The sequence below is a fragment of the Protopterus annectens genome, chromosome 7.part0 (assembly GCF_019279795.1).
Source record: "Protopterus annectens isolate FY-2018-M chromosome 7.part0, PAN1.0, whole genome shotgun sequence".
Lineage (NCBI taxonomy): Eukaryota > Metazoa > Chordata > Ceratodontiformes > Protopteridae > Protopterus > Protopterus annectens.
In genome coordinates, this window is record NC_056739.1 from 501,111,159 (window position 1) to 501,129,477 (window position 18,319).

The window sequence follows — 18,319 nt, forward strand, 5'->3', positions numbered from 1 at the left end:
GCTCTGAGGTGCGGGGTTGGATTCTATCCTTCCCCATCTCCTGCGACTTCTGGACCTGCTCTTGCGTACATCCTGCCTTATAGGCAGAGCTTTGTCCAAAAAAACGGCTGACTTACACAGACATTCAGCCCCCTTTTTGACTTGTAATCCTATGCTTACTGAATCACCGTTGTTGAAAGATAAAATTTTCGGTCTAACTACAGGTGCATTGACAGTTTGTTTTACTGTGTCCATTACCATATTAAAATCATTAACTGAATTCTGGCCGCTATGAGCTTTTGCAGCATTTTGAGTCAGAGTCATTGTCAGTGTCATTAGATAATACTACTACAGCATCATTATCGCAGGTGCTGTATGTGTTTACACTGTTACCCATAGAAACAGCTGCAATGTTCGAAGCACAGGGTGAAGGCATAGTCTGTTCAGAAGTAATAACATCAACTTCGGTGTCTATCGCTACAGTGACAAATAATGGTGGCATTTCAGTAGGATTAAACAGTCTTTATGTTTACAAAGATTGATGTTCACTTTACCTTCATGTTGACGATTATTGACGGCAGTTGCGCCAGGGGTATTTCCTACTCCACACACTTCTGTGCTAGCCAAAAGATGGTTTTGTGTTGGTCCCAAGCCTAAAAAGCTACTGCCTGCTTCAGTTAGTCATGAGGTGCGTGCACCTGCTCTCAGACTGCTATTTACAGTTGAATCAGGAGGCAGTGCTCTTTGTCCCACCCCTTCAACATTCCCCTGCATTTCTATAGGTCGAATCTCCCTTGGCCAAGAGAAGACGTTCCCAGCTTGGAAATCAGTGAAATCTCTACAGAGTTTCTTCATTTTCTCCTTCTCCAGTCTCCTTTTTTTGGACAAAGCTCTGCCTATAAGGCAGGATGTACGCAAGAGCAGGTCCAGAAGTCGCAGGAGATGGGGAGGGATAGAATCCAACACTGCACCTCAGAGCAGAGGCCTGAACACATGGGCTCACAGATAAATGACCTGGTCTTTAATCTATCTTCTGTTGCTCTTAGCAAAGAGGAACTCTTGGTCCTTAACAAAGGATTATCCTTCATACCAGCTTGTGGTGTGAATTTGGTAGATACCATCTCAGATATTAATTTGTTTGCTAGGAATACAATGTTGAAAGTTATCCATGATGATAATAATATGAATAATGTTGATGGATGCATTTTTAAGAAACCAAGTTGCTTTATTCCCAGTAATTCCCCTGTTATGAATGCCTTTGTAAAGATGTGTGAAGATGACCTTAGGAAAACTACTATGTTGAGATCTAGTAATCGATTTTATAATTTGACTATCAAAGAGAATGAGGCTCTATGGACACTAACTAATGCAGAATATTTAGTCATTAGACAAGGGGTTGTAATTGTTGCGTTTGATACTGAAGACTATATGGATAGGATGTTTAGCATGCTTCATGATGAAAAAGTGTATATCATTTTACAGAAGTTTCAGGTTAATGGTATTATCAACAACTGAATTTCTTTTTATATGATTTGCTTATGACTGGCCAATTAGACTTTTTAACTATTTTAGTGTAGAGCATCCAACTATACCAACAATTTATGGTCTTCCAAAAGTGCACAAGGATACACATAATCCCCCCCCCTTTGACCCATTGTATCAGGAAGAGGTTGGCTCATGGAGCCAATGTCTATATATGTAGAAAAACAACTAAGGTCTGTGTTGAATAAGATAACTACTGTCCTTTGTGACAGCAAACAGTTTTTAGAAGACCTTTATGACTGGACTGAAAATCAACAAGCTGTAAATTTAAGTGATGTGATTTTTGTTACTTTGGACGTGAACTCTTTGTTCACGGTTATCCCCAGTGATTAAGGGATTGAGAATGTCAGGCAGTTTCTTATCAAGGCGAGCAATTTCAGCAATACCAAAATCAATATGATACGTGCTCTTCTAGACTTGATTCTAGAGAACAATTTGTTTTGTTTCAAACAGAGTTCTTTCTTCAAAAAGTGGGAGTTGCTATGGGCACGGCATGTGCCAATACATATGCCAATATTGTTCTGGCTCAATGGAAAAAAGAAATGGTGTATACCTCTGACTTGTACAGGCAACACATTACATTTTATAAAGTTTTGTGGATGATATCTTTTTTGCTTGGCATGGTGATGAGACACAATTGGACACGTTTGTTAGGTTTCTTGATAACACCACTGGATACCTTTCCTTCTCCCTTAGTCACTCCAATGAGGAAATCAACTTTCTAGATGTAAATGTTAACAAAAATATGTTTGGCAACATCTCGACAAGGATACATAGGAAGGACTGTAGGAAGAACAACATTCTTCACCGTTCCACTATGCCTCCTAGGCACATTTCTAAGAATATAGTCAAGAACCAAGTCTTATGTTGCAAGAGACTGCATACAGACAGAGAAGAATTAACAGATGCTATGAGTCATCTCACCACAGAGTTTGTTGAGAGAGGATACAAGAGGGTTGATATTGATAGAGTGATAGTTGAAGTAAACTTACATGAAAGTCACAAAACCAAACCTTACTACTCAGATGAACACGTAATGAATGTACCCCCAGATAAGCAAGTCTCCTCATTACCTGACAATAGGCTGTCTTACTTTTTCTAATGATGTCTACAAGACATGTGACATCATTAAAAAGCACTGGTCTATTCTTTTCACTCACCCCGAGATTAACCAGGTTGTTGGTTCTACACCCAGTTTTAGTATTAAAAATAGCAAGAACTTGAAAAAGAAACTCTGCTATAAACAGAATAAAACATGTGACAGGTTTGTCTCACAACGTAGAGGGACTTTCCCACGTAGAAACTGCAGAATATGCAATAACATTTGGTCTACCTGCATGATTTTACACCCTGTGCATCAGAAACCTGCAGAGTTTCTATTTATGTAGATTGTTCTACTAAAAAACATTGTGCATTTTGCTAATTGCAATCTTTGTGGTGCATTCTATATTGGTAAAACCAATAGAACTGTGAAGGGAAGGGTGATGGAACATCTTAATGATATCAGGAACAGCAAACTTACTAATGCATTAGCTAAGCATGTCTTAGACTGTGGTGATAAGCACAATTTTAAATTCTTGGTCTTGCAAAAAATGAATGTGAGCCTTAGAGAAGGTGATATTAACAATGAAACTGAATATGCTGAACTAAGGTGGATAGTGGACTTTGAGGCATACTTATCAAATGGTCTTAACAGCACTTTATCTTTAAAACCTCTCTTGAAAAAAAGAGGGTTGTCTCACTGATTTTTAAAGAATTTTTATTGTTTATTGGTTTTATTTAAACTTTGTGTGCTAATTTATTTCTGTCTTAAGGTCTGAAAAAGAGGACTGCCTCGAAAGCGCTTACCTAAATCTATGTTTTGTAATAAATTTCAAGTATTTTAATTTCCATCCTACAACTCTCTTTATCTACATTTATACATATATTTTTGGGATTTTGGCTCCACCATCTCTCTATTCTCTACATTTATGGACATATATTATACATATATGTATGTGTATATATATATATATATATATATATATATATATATATATATATATATATATATATATATATTTGGGATCACCACATAATCTCGAAAGTTTGAAATACCGAATTTCAAACTTTTGAGACTATATAGCCGAAACCCCTAATTACCGAAAGACCAGAAGTGCGAATTTCAAAATCCCGATCATCCGGAGTTTGACATTCGCACTTCTGGTGTTGTGGTATGGTGGAAGGTCAGGTAAGTATCTATGTTTAAATGAGTTGGTTAGGGGTTTAGTGTGTAAGTGTGTGTTATGACTGTGTTATGTGTGTGTGTGTGTGTGTGTGTGTGTGTGTGTGGGGGGGGATGTAGGTGTGTGGTGGTGTTTTGTGTGTTTGTGTATGTAGTGCGACCTTGGAGGTAGAATATTTAAGTAGGGGGTGTCTGGGGGATGCAGTGGGGCTTGCCCCCTGCTTGTCTGTAGTTTAGGTTTGTGTGTTTGTGTTTTGGGGAAGACGTGTGCATGTGTGTGGTGTATGTTGAGAGCAGTTTTCGGGTCTATATTAGAACATCGAAGTTTCAAAACTTCGAATGTTCTAATATTGAACCTTATTCAGTGAAAGCTGAAAACATCGAACATACAGAACAGTAACTTTTTTCCTAGGGAAAAAATTTGCTGTTCCAAAACACATACACACAACACAAGCACACCAAACAAACAGCAATCCCCACACATACACCTAAAATCATACACCTAACCCTACACTAAATTATACACACACCACTAACTATCCACTTACCTTAACCTAAACCCTAACCCTAAGGTCCATCATTATCACACACATGCCTCACCCGCTCCCTAACCCTAACTCACCTAACCCACCCTAACACTCACTTCCACACTTTTGTACACATACCTAACCCATGCCCTAACCGTAACTCACCTAACCCGCCCTAACCCTCACGTCCACACAAACGCACACTTACCTGAACCCGACCCGTAACTTTCCACCACAGCACTGAAAATACTGAAGAAACAGGAACGGACAACTGAATTCTTTCCTTTAGTTAAAAATTTGGTTTTCTGTTGCTTCGTTATTTTCATCTTTCGCTGAATAGGGTTCGATATTAGAACATTAAAAGTTTTGAAACTTTGATGTTCTAATATAGACCCGTAGTTTTCGGTAGATTGAATGTTGCGGTTTTGATGTTTCGGTATTGTAGTGTTTCGGGTATTTGGTCTCGGGATTTTGGGCATTGGTAGTTTGGGATTTTGGGATTTAGTAGTGGTTCTATATATATATACATAAACACATTCAAATGGAAACGTGTACTCTACAAGCCATATATACTCATGTGTCCTAGACAGTAGACTCACACCCCTTCCTACTATGATGAGAGCATGTAGATGCATGTTATGTACATGAAATTAAATACACTTATTAAAGATGTCATTACCCTGCTATTTTATCAGACAGGAATAGGATCACATGCTTAGCAGGTCTCAGCATTGCTGCAATATAAATGCTAAGCAGATTTGCACACTGGTAAGCAAAGATGAAAAGTTTTAAGTGCCTACACGTATAACTGTATGTTAACACCACTTATCATTGCACAAACATTCTTAACGCTGCTCAAAATGACCTTAACCACTATGTATCCAACAGTCCTTGTTCTGGGTAGCAACAAAATATACAGGTCTCAAAGACAGACACTGTCCATGTAATACATGTTGCATACATGTCAATTGGAGCACCTCACTGGCCCTCTGCAAGAGGCAGCCAGATGATTGGATGTTGCATTTAACTCTCATCCTGAGTATTACTTATGTAGCATCAGTTGATCAATGGCCTGCTGACAAATGGCAGGTAGCATAATACCACTGTACCTACATCCCCTACTCTTCTCATCTCTTCATGGACAATATCCTGGTACACACCTAGGAACACCTGCACATATGGACCCCAGTACTGACAAATGTGTCAGTGTGCATTACTGAGAATAACAGCATTTGTGTGTTTGTAAACCTGTAGTTGATAATACCCTGAGGGCCTTCACACCCATTACACCCCTCATTGCGATAGTTAGATAAGGCTGCTGCTGTAACGGAAATTACATGTACCTTGTTACACTCCTTACCCTATGGGCTACCTGGAGCTTGCAGTACCAGCACAACATTGTTGCACAAATGGGTAGATAGGCATGGATTACCCTCTGAACCCTGGCAAGTGTGTGTGTGCAAGTGTGTATATTTGTAGGATACAGCATTCTGAGGCCACATTCTCCTAATACAATACACCTTTCCATACAGTATAATTGATAGTGATGTTGCTGACCATAGGAGAGCCATAACAAAGCATCATCCTACTATCCCCGTGGCATGTGCAATCGATGCATATCCCTGTAGTAGCGCTCTTGAGGTAGACAAGCAGTTGTATTGCAGTCCTTGTCAATGCATGATTGTGGGTATGTCAGAGTATTACCATGGGTTTCAGTGAGTACAATATCCAATGTGGGGTGTGGGTGCTGGGTATACTGTCTTTACACCATGGTACTCCCAGTACATGTCCCAAGGTCCACTGTATGGGGGCCATTGTCACCATCAACCATACAGGTAACTGATTACACTATCCAGCCCAATGATGCATGTGTTGTGTGCAATGTATCTGTAACAGAATGGTCACACTGATAAGGTAGTTAGCACTGATAAACCCAGGTCTTTCAGATATGTGTCTGACTATGTGTTTGTCAATGTGTATATGACAGTATGTCACACTATGTATTGTTCATAAACAACCAGCACATCCCCCAGTACCATACTGTGCAAGGCCTGGTGATGTTCTTCACTAACAAGTAACCTGAGACACACCTCATCCTAAAAGCTGTGTGGTGTGTGCAATTAAGGCCACAAGCAATAAGTACTTAGGTAAGGGTTCTACTCTCAGTGTTGCCAGGTAAGAGTTTGTGTGTATGTGAAGGGATCTACTTCAGTTTGCAGAAAATACATGTCCCAGGAGGTCATGTGTCTGAGAACTGACTGGCAAATGCTAACATTTCAATGGTATCTTGTGGAAATTCATTCCATCAAAACTAGCAGTAGATGTGTAAATGCCCTCTTCCCCACTGTACAACTCTACAGCAATACTGAGGTTGGTATATATAGCTGGGTGTGGATCTTCTGGAAACAGCCACCATCATTGCAGTTATTGTTGTGTGTATCCCCCCGCTTAGTGGGCTGTAATACTGTACAGTTTATGTTAACAGGTTAAGTAGTTGTCAATCACACTATCTGTGGTTCTACACCACTCCACACCTTCCAAAGTGTAGAGCTGTGCCACCCACACCTATGTTTATCAAGTTGAGGATTGCACCACATTGGGGAAGGAGACATCCCTGCCAATACCATCATCAAAGATATTAAACTAGCAGACTGATTATTTCCCTATGTGATGTTGTATCTACTCTGTCTTGCTGAAATTACATAAGCTAAAATGAGTTCCCTGCAAAAGTACGTACATCCATGTGTATAGTATTCTCTGTGTATTGCACCAGCACCAAAGCCTCTGTGTGTGTGTGTGTTATACACAAACATGTGGTGTGTACCACCCAGTACACTTACCATTGTCCACTGTAGACGAGCTGATGACATCAGCCACCATCCACTCACCTGTATACACCCCTCAGACATATCAGGCATGTGGCATATGCAGTAACTGTTAAACAGACCTGTGATTTGTGTTCATCTGTACCCAGGATATGACACATAGACACCTACAACACAAATGGAATACATTACAGAGACCACAATCGCTCAGTGTTAATAACAGCTATAATGCATCATGGCTGAACAGCACAAATGGAATACATTATGGAGACCACAATCACTCAGTGTTAATAACAGCTATAGTGCATCATGGCTACACATCCTGACATGTAAGCATTAGTGCAGCAAACATGTTACACATCATTACATTAGTACACCTTAGTACAGTAACCCTGTGCATCAGAACCATATTAGCCTGTCCCTGCATCGATGTTATGGATTACAGGGATGTGGCACAGGTACCATCATATGCACAGGGTGTGTTGTGAGTTTGCCAGAGACCTAGGCTGAGCTGTTTGTTTGACATCATGTGTGTGTGTGTTGGGGGGGGTTCATTATTAATTGGGTTGTGCAAATGTGGTGTGTGTGTAGGTATGGGTTTGCCCTAGCTGTGTTGGTGATGTGTGTGTATATGCATACACACAGTTCTGCCATGTGGCTGCCCAATACAGAGGTTTGTTGGACAGCTGCAGACCATACCTGGCAGGGTGTGCAGTTTACCATCTCAGGCCATGGACATGAGAATTTTGCCTGCCAGGGGTTCCATGGGCACTACCAGGTACAAGCCAAGATATGATGCTCTCCCCTGATGATGATATATGTCCGCTGGATCCGGGTATTTCTTGGGACCACACAGGGCCACGTGCATGTGGCCTGTCTGTTGTGGTGCGGACAGTGCCCCCTGCAGTTCTGGTGCTGGTACTGCCACTAAAAGAGCGGCTCTGACTTGTTTCATGTCCACGTCAACTTCCACCTGTTGGTATTGCTGACCTACGTCCATGTGGCCATAGCACTACTCCCACCATATGCTCAAGCACAGACATTGCACGGTCGAGGCTTCTCACCATCTCACCCAAACGTCTATCCAGGATCTCTGCAAAATAACAGTGGGCACCTGCAAAATCATGGATGTTGTCAATAGCAGAATGAGTAGCCCTCTGGAGCCTCAGACCTTGTTTGGTATAATGTTCCATATGTGCCTGCACCTCCATGATGACCTGAAACATGCATCTGGTGACATCAGCTGTGGCATGTCTACCAGGGGCATGATGACCAGCAACCCTCCTATGAGCAGCCCTGTACATCTGACTGTATGGTAACTCACCGGGCATCCAGCTATGGCTGCTGAGTCTAGACTCTCTTACCATAGTCACCACACTGTCCTGTCCCATGCCACCACCCACCAACTGTCCCTCATCTATGGCCACTGGTGATGGGGTTATTTATAGGCAATGTGACTGTGTGCGAGGATGGGGTGGATAACAGTGGGATGTCAAACTATGGCACAGCTTCAGCCCATGACAACCCTGCCTGTGCCTCACCACACCTATCATCATTGTCAGAGTCTGTATGGACACTAACATCAGTTTGCCTGCAGACGGGACCCTGATCCACCTCGCCACCTGTGAGGGGAAAACAAGAAACACACTTTAAGACCTGTATGTCATCGATTAACTGTATATACGCACACACACACACACACACACACACACACACACACACACACACACACACACACACACACACACACACACACACTTACAGGTGAGGTTGCACAAAGATATTGCACACAGACCACTCATTACCCATCTGTCAACATGCATGACATATGGCACTCAACAGCATGCACTGCAGCTATAGTCAATCCATGTTACCAACATTATACATCTCTGTGATGCATGAGTTCTGTTAGTAGGTGATGCCCCTTCCCCTGGAACACAATGTACCCATGTACTCAGTATTGCTGTCCACCTGTTCAGAACCCTGGCATATAATGTGCACCATACCTCACAGGTGTACACACCATTGATGAATGTGTATATGTGTGTCAGTTATGCTTGCTCTGCTGCTCACAGTCCCTATGTGTTTGTCCAAAACATACCCGGGATGATATGTGGACAGATCTCAAGAGTGACTGCCTAATGTCTAATTTGCAGATCTCACCATCAGCAGTGCATGTATGAGCAATAAAATACAAGTACACTGACAGCCTTCAAAGCTTACTGTGGCTATGAGGAGTGTACACATCCTTATTGACATGGCACCCTCTTCCCTGATATGTCATGGGGCCACAATACTGCATATGTTAACATTACATAAACCTGATATGTGACATATGACCTGTACAATAAAATGCAGTATCAAACAAATGTGTTAGCTGTGCAGATGCTGATTGAGATGCATACAATATGTGGGTGCATTAGTGTGCACACCCTTAATGTGATGGTTTGTTGCATCAACTGTTAAATGTACTACTATTCCTGGAAGGAGTATACTAGCATGGCCCATCTGCACTTGCCGGTATTTGGTCACTCTGCCCTACGAATGTCCCCCAACTCTGCAAGATTGCAAGGTCAACTCATGTGCACATCCCTTGGAGGTCATACAGTGCCTTCACTATTGCTGTGGAGTCAGGGTTATGTCTACCACAATTCATGACCTTGACTGTGTGCAGATATAGCCATTCTTAGCGAGTACTGGATGTCTGCTTCAGTTCACTTTTGTGTTTCAGGATGAGACCCCTCCCCATCCTCAGCCTTTTTGCAGATGCTTGACAGCTATGGGTCACTCATGAGTGTCATTTTGCAGTGTCCCAAATTCAGAATGCCATGAGTACTGGCCTAGTCCCTGCTAATGAATGGCAAACATACAGATGTACACTGGCACCAGCAAGGTACAGATGGGGATGGTGGGCCTGAGGTGGTGTGAGGTGCTGCTGGTGTAGCACATGTATCTTAATTGATACTGTCTGTAGCATTCAAGCTTGGTCTTGTAAGCCATTACACATTGCAAAACATGCCTTTGGGGGACTTTTGATGTTATGCATATGCTACCTGTAGAAAGCCCTGGCTGATGTTTCCTGTGGAACAACTCTCCCATCTAATTATCCTAACCCATATGCCACACTTATACAGAGTCCAGGTGATTGTCACCACAGCTACTGCACAGCCAATACTTGCTAGACATTCCCGTAACTCTTTTAGTGTTGTGGCATGTTTCTAGGCAGCCTCCATGACCAGTTTGAAACATGTGTTGTCATTTGTCTTGGATGAACATCTGTTTATTTTCTACATTAATGTTGTCCCATACTTCCTCGTCACATACATGACTGTCTGCATTGTTTGCCATGGTATATGTAATGATGAGGTAAGGCTACATGTCCCACTTACTGTTGGGTATGGGATTCATTCCATGACTTGTAAGATGTGTGCAAGCCATAGCTGTCTCTGTTGCAGGTAAGTGGGCAAATGTGACGGACATACGTCTTGGACAGCAGACCATTTCTTTGTGTGACATTGATGACCTGTACTTGATGGAAGGTGCATACTCATGAAAAATTAATGTTGTCAGTACCTCAAAAGCTGCTTCCACTATATGTTATTTGGAGTGTGTGCACACATATGCTTCCAGTGTTTGTTAAGGTATGTATTCCCCATATTTGCTGTCCTAACATAGGATTCCATATTACACATTCATTGCTCATGTTAGGACCACATTACGGGTCATAAAGGTTGTGGAATGTGGTATTGTGATATGCCATTCTGTAGATCTGTAACAGTTACCATTGTAATAGTGGTATGTTCACTGCTGTAGCACTGTAAAAGGGTGATGTTTCAGACATGTTCCTACTATAGGCCATTTGTCCCACCATTATGTTCATCTCTGTGCACACATCTTGCAATAACAGGTTGTTAGTTATATTCCAGGGCTCTTACATACCCTTCAGATATGCCACCATGGTGACCACTGTGATGCAGTGCAGTTAACAGCAACAATAAGTGAACATGTACAGCATGCATTATGGGTAGGTGTGTTAAATGTGTGCATGGCAAATGCCATGGCCATAACATGGCCGGTGTATTGGAAAACCTGAACAAACAACATAATCACTAGCTACAGGCTGTTGCCCCAGAGGTATACCAGGAGGACCTATGTAGCTGTGTGAGAAATGGGATGTCAGTAGCTACACCTGCGGCATTGGTACAGGGTGGGAGCAGCATTTCAGTACATCAACAGTACAAACCCACAATACTACAGATTATGCACATCTGTTCATTACTGCAATGCAGCAACAGACTATATATATTTTATCTCACATATGCATGATTAAACTCTACAGATGCAGATGGATAAGCAACAGTGATCTACTGATGTGCCCTGTGGCCTTACCTGCATGCTCCTCATCCATTGTTTGGGTAGCATCCACCTTCACAATGCTATCAGCTGGGTCTTGTCTTTGCTGGCAGGCAGGTCCCTGAGGCTGGTGAGGAGCTCCTCAGCATGTGTCAGGGGGGCTGGATGGCATGACCCCCCTTCGTGGCTAGCTGGTCCCTCCTAACTGCAGCAGCATGCTGACGGGCATGATGGATGAGGCCAGTGCACTGATGTCAGACCTGCTGATAACTGCAGTTATGCAGGCCGAAATCATTTACCCTGTGGACGAGCTCATTCCACAGGGCAGTCCTCTCCTGCAGATCATGGGCTGTACAGCCAAAGAAGGTGTGGTGGTGTTGCACCAGGTAGTTGATTATCACCTCATTTTCCTGGCAGCCACTCTCTAGACATGGTGCCTGAAAGACATAAAGAGGAAAAAAAAAGGTCTGAGGACCTCATACTGCAAGGATATAATAGTTGTTGATTGAGATCTCTGCCCCCCCCACCATATCTGCAACAATAATCTGAACACACAACTCAATGGGCATGTTTACAGCAAACCTACTGTTGGGACATATATTGTATTGTACGACAAATAGTGCAATGTGTTTCTAGTCATGTTCTATGTTGAAACACTATCACTGGTGGCCTGTTGCTAACAATGTCACCTGCATGCCATTGTAAGGGCCTCTATGTTTCCATATATGCATGTATTCTGTTTGCTATGTGACTGCTACAGATCTGGTGTTTTGTGTTAATGGGGATATCTATGCCTGCTGTTAGAAGTAATCCTGGATTGTGTGGAATATTACTACTCACATTTGTTCAATAACTGTGACACAATAGCATGTTGGGAAGCCTGCAAAACCACCTCTCCCACCTCATCTGGCCATGTTACCAGGCCACAGCACATCTGGGATCAACCCCGGGACCTCATCTGCTGGTCCTGCACAACCTTCAGGTGGAACCACCTCAGGGGATGGTGTTCGTTCCCCCCCAGGAGTACATACACACAGACAGGATCCTGCCATCTGAAGTCAGGTCCAGGGTCTGGTGCATAGGGAGTTGCACAGAGACTTGGGGGATGTGCAACACCACCTTGAGGCCCTCGGTACACAATTACAGGTCTACATGCTCCTCCTGCTCAGCCCCCTGCTCAGGCACCTTCAGGGCCGTGAAGGTGCAGTTGTGATTGCTCATGGGTGGGGACCTTGGTCCAACTGTTTCCATTTCGGGGTTCATAGGCTTCAACTTTCCAAACACCAATCCCCATCCAAGGTGTTTACCTACCACATGTGTCATATAACACCCCTGTATGCTGTCTTGTCTGTCTTCCAACCCAACCTACCTCCTCAAATATACCTACTATCCTTTCTCAACATACCAATCTCACCTTCACAAACAAGGGCAATGTGTTCCCAACATGGATTTTACACCAGACATAACCGTCCATTTCACACCCGCTTACTACTGTATGTGTATATATATATATATATATATATATATATATATATATATATATATGTGTGTGTGTGTGTGTGTGTGTGTGTGTGTGTGTGTGTGTGTGTGTGTAGAGTAATGTTTTCTCAAACATATTGTGCAGCACAGCCATTCAATAGTAGGAGAAATGTATATATATATATATATATATATATATATATATATATATATATATATATATACACACACACACACACACACACACACACACACATACAGGCATACATATGTATGTGTGTGTGTGTGTGTGTGTGTGTGTGTGTGTGTGTGTGTGTGTGTGTGTGTGTGTGTGTGTGTGTGTGTGTGTGTGTGTGTGTGTGTGTGTGTGTGTGTGTGTGTGTTGTGCATTTAAACATCAGGTCCACACTCTCTAACTCTCCTTCCTCCACAGCTGCACTGTTCTGTCTTGCTACAAAACAGAAGGGTGCCACATGTGGACACAGCCTAACATTAGGAGGTATATATATATATATATATATATATATATATATATATATATATATATATATATATATATATATATATAGGGTCAGTTTGCAAATAAGACTATTACAAGCCTATGATGTTTGTGCATGATACATTTCATGGTGACATGACTGTCCTGCAGGTGGTGGGGTCTGAAACTCATGTGTCTATCATAACTTCATTAATTCCACCTCCAGCTATTTGCCACACTAATATACATGTTTTGAGGTACAGAACACACACTATGATGGCTTACATCCTGTCATTCAATACTGATCTACACAGTTGACAGGTATGGCATACTGCCCACAAGGCCAGATGCTATGTCCATAGCAGCTGTTCAGCAGGACATCATTACAACAAGTCTTGATGGCACATATAAATCTTTCCACATCATGTATCCCATTATTACAGACCAAGTACTAGATTCAATTACATGCATATATGTTTTATATACCTGTTGTAGGATTGTCCTCTCTTCAAAGTACACTTTATGTGCCCCTTGTTTTATATACTTTTGTTTTCATTTGATTTGTAGTTTACATGTTTCTCTCTCTCTCTCTCTCTCTCTCTCTCTCCACTACAGGGATTGAGCTGCTTTGAATAGGTTGCACATGGATTTTGTAGGTGGTGCTCATGACCAGGTGGTGGCCTCTGCACCAATCAGTGTTCACCACTTGTTAACTGCATGCAGCCAGCTGTGTAGTAATTCCTGTCATGGCAACCCACTACTACAAATTACTACATCATGTGGGTGTTGTCCCTTTACCTTTCCTGTATGGAAGACATCCTTCCTGTGTGTAGGTAGCAGTGTTACAGACAGCAGGTAGCAATCCCTCTTACAACAGGACTTGCAGACACAGGCCAACTACATATTTGTATAAGGTTCCAGGCCTATGGACAGTGTGAGTATTGTTATTATATGCATTGAATGCTTCTAGGTTTACAGGGTTTGTGTGTACATGCTAGTTTTGCATGGAATGCAGTCTGTCTGCATAGCTCTCAACTGTGGGTCTGTCCACATGATGGCCAGAGGATTGGCTGTTATGTTTTGTCTGTTCACTACACAGATCTTATATCTGATATATCAGTTGCATTCTCTCTGTTGAGTGCTATCAGTGCATGGCTACATTCATTTGTGTTTCTGACTTCATATTCCTCAGAAAGGGTATGTTGCAACCAATCTTGTAAGACCAGCAACTTTCACAGTGTATGACAGCAATATTGAAAATATGACCCTGTGTTCCAGCCTCTGTCCTCCACCTATATACCAGGCTTTGTCCATATGTCATGCAGTAAGAAGTTGTTAAGTAGTGGCCTATCATTATTTAGTGCTGGCATTCCTGCTATCATTCTAGTGATTTTCTGGACTCCCACATAAATTGTGGGGTAGGGTCCCTATATATGAAGGCTACAGCTGAGCAAAACATGTGTGACCTTGTACAGTCCAAAGGTCAGAGTATTTAACACTGTTATATGCCCTTGTAAGTCATTCTATGAGGGATGGGTATGCACCATTTTTAACCTAGGCTGTTACAACATGTGTGGGATATCAGTAGTATGACACATGAAGGTATATGGCTGTATATTTCCATACATTTCTCCATGGGAATAGTGGTGGGCTAGTGCTTACTGTCTTACAGACAGTTCTGTTTGTCAGTGTGATATTGATGTTTTAAGTTAATCATTGTTATGTAACAGATACAATTTCATTTTGACAACTTAATTCTTTTCCCCCTAGGGGTTGAGTACAGAGTGTAATTGGAGGCTGCTGAACTACATCTGTAATTAAGTGTTGATTGATTCTTATCTTCAAGGCAAGTGTTTTTTTTTTTTTTTTTTTTTTACTGTTGTACTACTTGAAGACCGTAGCCTGGACAGCAACATATTTTATGCTTTCAGATTACTATATCAGATGTTTTGTTTGAAAGTTGCATTACTCAGTTATTATGCATTTCAAATGCCTAACCGCTATATGAAATGGCATATACATTTGGAATAGTACACAAATAAACATTTCTATGTATGCAAACTTGTGAGTGGTGTCATATCCTTTGACTTTTCTGTGGATATATGTTTCATGCAATAATTGTCTTTTGTATGAAAGAATAAAACATTGGCCATTTAAAAGGTGGCAACTGTAGGAATACTGGATGTTTGATATGCTGTGCAACCCTCTAAAATATATATCTTCTTATACATATCTATATGTATTAATATATGTATATGTGAATGTATGTGTATATACATATATATCTATATATATCTATTATATATATATATATATATATATGTGTGTGTGTGTGTGTGTGTGTGTGTGTGTGTGTGTGTGTGTGTGTGTGTGTGTGTGTGTGTGTGTGTGTATGTGTGTATCTGTATCATTATAATGTTTACTGCTTCCACATTGTACACTCTCTATGGTACACAGACTCTTCTGCATATTTTACTGATATCCTGACATCATATAGCTGAGATGGATTACTGTTAACTTGTTGTTGCTATGTTGTGTAGGGTCCTGAGTATGAGACTTGCAAGTGTTTGGTTAATGTGTTGCAAGGCAGATCTGTTCAGCTGTGGAGGAGGAGATGATGTCAATAATTACAAGAGATACTTATTTTGGGCCCCTTCACCCCCATTAACAGTGCCTTTGGTCATATATTTATGGTTTTGTTTCTTATATATATATATATATATATATATATATATATATATATATATATATATATATATATATATATATATATATATATATATAATATAATATATATCCTTATTTTCTTCCTCTCTTCTTCTTTTTCTAATTACACCTCCTGTTACTTCTTATTTCTTCTACTCTTACTTCAACTACTTATACTCTAAATAGATTGTTACATGCTAACTCCTTGTTAGATTTACTAACTGTTGTTCCTAATTTGATATGCCTAAAGAGTAATTCCTACTCTATATTATTACTACTTCCTACAAGGCATACTTTTTAATTTTAAACATTATTACTTGTTGTATTTTTATTTTTATTTTAATCCCTGTGGATGATTTTCTAAGTTGTATAACTGCCGGAGCTTTTCTCTTCGGGCCTCTACTGAAAATGGAAATATATCCAGTTAGACTAGCCCGGTTAATAAATAAATAAATATATATATATATATATATATATATATATATATATATATATATATATATATATATATATCTTTTTACACACACACAGACACACACACACACACACACACACACACACACACATATATATATATATATATATATATATATATATATACATATATATGTAGGCAGGCAAGACAGCAGACAGTGGTGGTGTATAACACATGGGGGGGTAAACAACTTGACGGGGAGGGTGGTTGGGAATCCGAGGCTCATGAGCCCCCCAGATGGTAGTAATGGCACTGATGTCCTCACCTGATGGCAGTCACCACTACTCCTTCACAGCCCCGAAGGTGACTGTGCTGGGGTTGGGCTGGAGGGGCCACCTGCCCCTCTAGCTGCGACAGCCTGCCCTCCACCTGGTGCAGGTGGTCATCCAGCTCTGTCTGGAGGACACTGCGCACCATGCCACAGACCTCATCCCGGGTGACAACATCCTCACCACACCCACTTGCGGGGGGGGGAGCCCCATCCCCTGCAGCGGTTCCACCTGAGGGTGGTGCAGGACCAGCAGATGAGGGAGGTCTGGGTTGGGTCCCAGATGGGCTGGGACCCAGTGCCTTGGCCAGGTGGGGTGGGAGAGGTGGATCTGCTGGGATCTGCCTTCTCATATGTGCTATGATATGGAAATTAACAATGAATATTGGTTAGTCATGCACAACACATTACTACATTAGTCAACATAGCATGCATGGATATTCCCATTTACCCAAAACAGTGCAATTATAACAGTGCCATAGCAAACAAAACCCATGCATATATAGAATAGCATTCAGGGTTGCAACAGCATGCCAGTTAGTGGTATGTCAGGCAGGCAATAAAATGATTATTCAACAGGGAATATTAGTACGCACACAGTTTAAACAATGATAAACTAAATGGAACAATGGTCCCAACAGTAGAAGTCTGTTTAGAAACATGCCCATGTTGGTTTCAGTGTGATGGTTGGATCAGTTGAGTGGTGGGGGAAGGGAACCGATTCAATTTACAACTGCTATCAAGTATATTTGTCAGTACACTATTATTCACTACTCTACATTCTGATCACACTTACACTCTACCTGAGCTATGGGGCTGCTGCAGCACACCAGCATCTGTAGATATCAACCGAGCAATTGTACCCTTATTTTAGTCATACACATCAGACTTGTTTCTATACCAATTCCTTTACCTGTAGGCCCTGTGCAGATGAACTGTGTGCACATTACATTGCTGTTTCTACACGTATTTCAGATTCACATATTAGTTGCAGGCCTGGAGTGTGTCTTGTGCCTTTCACATACATCTACTGTGACATTCTTTGTGTGCAGGTTTTTTGGCGACTGGGGAAACAATCCACGACAGTGTGAAACTTGAGGGACTTGTCTGGGACAGACTGCAGAGTGTGGATATCTAGCTTGCATCTATTTGTAGGATTGGGGCTGATCAACACAGTAATTGTACACCTTTCATATTTATACACATCATACTAGTATTTCTATTCAGATTTCTTTACCTGTGTGCCCTGTATGGAAAATTTTATGTGTTGCAGTACATTACCTTTTCTATTCAGATTGCAGTTTACAACTGTAGAACCAGACTGTGAGATGTTAGTGGGGGTCCCTGGATTCGAACTTTGGTGCGTGTGCAAAATTGAACTACAGGCCTAGTATTTATCAGACTGAGATACTGGGGAGGTGTTGTGTGCTGCTTCTGACATTTCTATCTAGCACATATTTTTG